Genomic DNA, 3245 nt, shown 5'->3' with positions numbered 1-3245 from the left:
CCGCATCATCATCGCTCCCTGCTCACAGCCTAAGAAGGGAGGGGCTGAGGACCCGGGTTCTGTTTGCAGGAGGGGTCTCTGGAGCTCCTGTCCCAGGGGCTCCCCAGCCACTAACAAGCGCCCCCGCCCCCAGGGCTCAGGCTGGTGACTCCCTGCGGATTTTCTCCCTCCTGGCAACTAGAGACCCCAGGGCCTGCTTCCCCAGCCCCCCACCCCAGGCTCTGATGGCAAAAAGTGGGGGAAGAACTAGTTATGATTGATTTGTATGGGTGGAGATCACACATGCACTTGTCCCTCGAGCCGCGCTCCCCGGAGCCCATCAGCGCCCCCCGTGGGCTGGGCAAGGCTGCTGCCCTGAGGAAGCCGCACGCGCACGCGCACACGTGCCCTGCCCCCAGGGCAAGCCGGGGGGAGTGGATACCTTGATGTTCTACAAATGTTGCCCAGGCTGAACTCAGAGTGACCCCAGCCCTCTCGACCCCTCTCCCTGCTCTCCCCAGAATTAAGAAGTTGTCAAATGTCCTCTATTCTTTCTCCTTCCCTGCCCCCCCCACCCAGCGCCCCCCCCCCCCCCCCCACGGCATCCTTCTCACCCGGCAGAAGCCTACAGCACCACCTCCCTCCCGTCCATCCTTTGTACTGGACACCAGGACAGAAGGCTCTGGCCGTGGCCCCTCTCTACTCAGAGACCTCCCTGGCTCCCCCTTGCCCCCAGAGTGAAGTTTCAAATTCCCCATGTTCACATTCAAGACCCTTGTGATCTGACCCCTGCTACCTTCTCTAGTTCCCAATCCACCCACTGTTCATGCACACGGATGCACGTGCATTTATTCAATTAATAATAAGGAAGTGAGGTACAGACCCAGCCGTTCCGACTTGCTGACCCTTCCTCCGAGATTTCCAGGCAGTTTCCCATTATTTTGCCCCTCCCCAGGCTATTCTCTCAGGAATTTCTTTTCCCCTCCTCCTAGCCTCCAGGCAAACTCCTACTCCTGAAAGACAGAGCTCTCGATCACCTCCTCTAGGAAGCCCTCCCTGATCACTCCAAGCTAGTCACCTGCTGCATCCGTACTCCCACACAGCCAGGGTTTCCTCTTCACACTGCCTGTGTCCTTGAGTGTCTTCCCCTAGCCTCTGAGCTCCCTGGAACTGTCCCCATCCTACTCCACCTTCTAGAAGCTTCAGACCCAGATGAGGAAGTCCCTCCTTGCCATGGCCGCCTCTCTTACTTTCCATGGCATCTGCTTTTTCTCTACCTCTGTGAGCCACCCTTTCTCAGACTCTTCCTCTCCCACACAGCTCCTAAAATTAGAACACCCTGAGTTCAGTCCTAGACCCTCTTCTGTCTCCCTAGCTGAGAAATTTGTCTTTTTCATTTCCCCCAGCTTTACTGAGATCTGACATATAACGTTGTATATGTTTACGGTGTACAACTTGCTGATTTGATACACTTATATATCGCAAAATGATTACCACCAAAGTGTTAGCCAACACCTCCATCCCATCATGTAATTACCACTTTTTTATGTTCATTTATTTTTGAGGGAGGGAGAGGGAGCACAGGCCGGTAGCAGGGGAGGGGCAGAGAGAGGGAGACAGGGGGTCCGAAGCAGGCTCTGCACTGAGTGGAGAGCCCGATGCCGGGCTGGAACCACGAACCACAAGATCATGACCTGGGCCAAAGTCGCCGCTTACCTGACGGGGCCACCCAGGCGCCCCACCATTTCTTATTTTTTTTGTGTGTGGTGAGACCATGCTGACTACTCTCGTAGTGTCTGTTCAAGTATATGATACAGTATATTGTTAGCTATAATCACCATGCTGTGCATTAGCTCCCCAGAACCTGTTAATCTTATCACTGGAAGTATGCACCCTCTGGCCAACATCTCCCCATTTCCCCCACCCTCCTACCCCTGGTGGCCCCTACTCTATTCTCTGTGTCTCTTTGGAGTCCACATATGAGCGATATCGTTCAGTATCTGTCTTTCTCTGTCTGAGTAGGTCACTTGGCATAATGGTTCATCCAAGTTGTCACAGGGGGCTTTCTTTCTTGTGGCTGAAGAGCATCCCATTGTGTGTGTGTGGATGTGGATACATATACATTATAAATAATGTATATTATATATACAATGTATATATACATACACACACATCTTTATCCATTCATCTATTGACTGACATTTAGGCTGTTTCCATATTTTGTTGTTTTCTTAAAAAACATTTTTTAACATTTATTCACCTTTGAGACAGCGAGAGACAGAGCATGAATGGAGGAGGGGCAGACAGAGGGAGACACAGAATCCCAAGCAGGTTCCAGGGTCTGAGCTGTCAGTCCAGAGCCCGACGCGGGGCTCACACCCACGAACTGTGAGATCATGACCCGAGCTGAAGTTGGTCGCTTAACCAACTGAGCCACCCAGGTGTCCCTATTTTATTAATTTTTTTAATGTCTATTTATTTTTGAGAGAGAAAGCACGCAAGCTGGGGAGGCGCAGAGAGAGAGAGAGAGAGGGACAGAGAGTCTCAGAAGCAGGCTCGGTGCAAACGACAAAGAGACCGACGCGGGGCTCAAACTCGTCAACCATGAAATCATGACCTGAGCCAAAGTCGGATGCTCAACCAACTGAGCCACCCCGGTGTCCCTACAGTATGTTATTTAAAAAAAAAAAAAATTTAAGTGGGAAAAGACTTGAACACACACTTCACTGAAGATGATGAATCTTGGGGTGCCTGGGTGGCTCTGTTGGTTAAGCATCTGACTTCGGCTCGGGTCATGATCCCACAGTTCATGAGTTCAAGCCCCGCGTCGGGCTCTGTGCTGACAGCCCGGAGCCTGGAACCTGCTTAGGATTCTGTCTCCCTCTCTCTCTGCCCCTCCCCCACTCGCTCTCTGTCGGTCTCAAAAATAAATAAACATTGGGGGTGGGAGGGAGGGGAAAGTGGGTGACGGGCATGGAGGAGGGCACCTGTTGGGATGAGCACTGGGTGTTGTATGGAAACCAACTTGACAATACATTTCATATTTTAAAAAAAAATTGTTTTAATTAAATTAAAAAAATTAAAAATTTTTTAAAAATAAAATTCAAATAAATGAATAAACATTGAACACATTTTAAAAACATGATGAATCTTCAATGAGCACATGAAGAAATGCACTCATTTTCACATTACACGCCATGAAAAGCACAATGAAATACCACCGTATCACCGGAATAGCTGACACCAAAGAGTGTGACAATTCCAAG

This window comes from Neofelis nebulosa, chromosome 4 (assembly GCF_028018385.1).
Source record: "Neofelis nebulosa isolate mNeoNeb1 chromosome 4, mNeoNeb1.pri, whole genome shotgun sequence".
NCBI classification, from domain to species: domain Eukaryota; kingdom Metazoa; phylum Chordata; class Mammalia; order Carnivora; family Felidae; genus Neofelis; species Neofelis nebulosa.
This window is presented reverse-complemented; position numbering follows the sequence as displayed.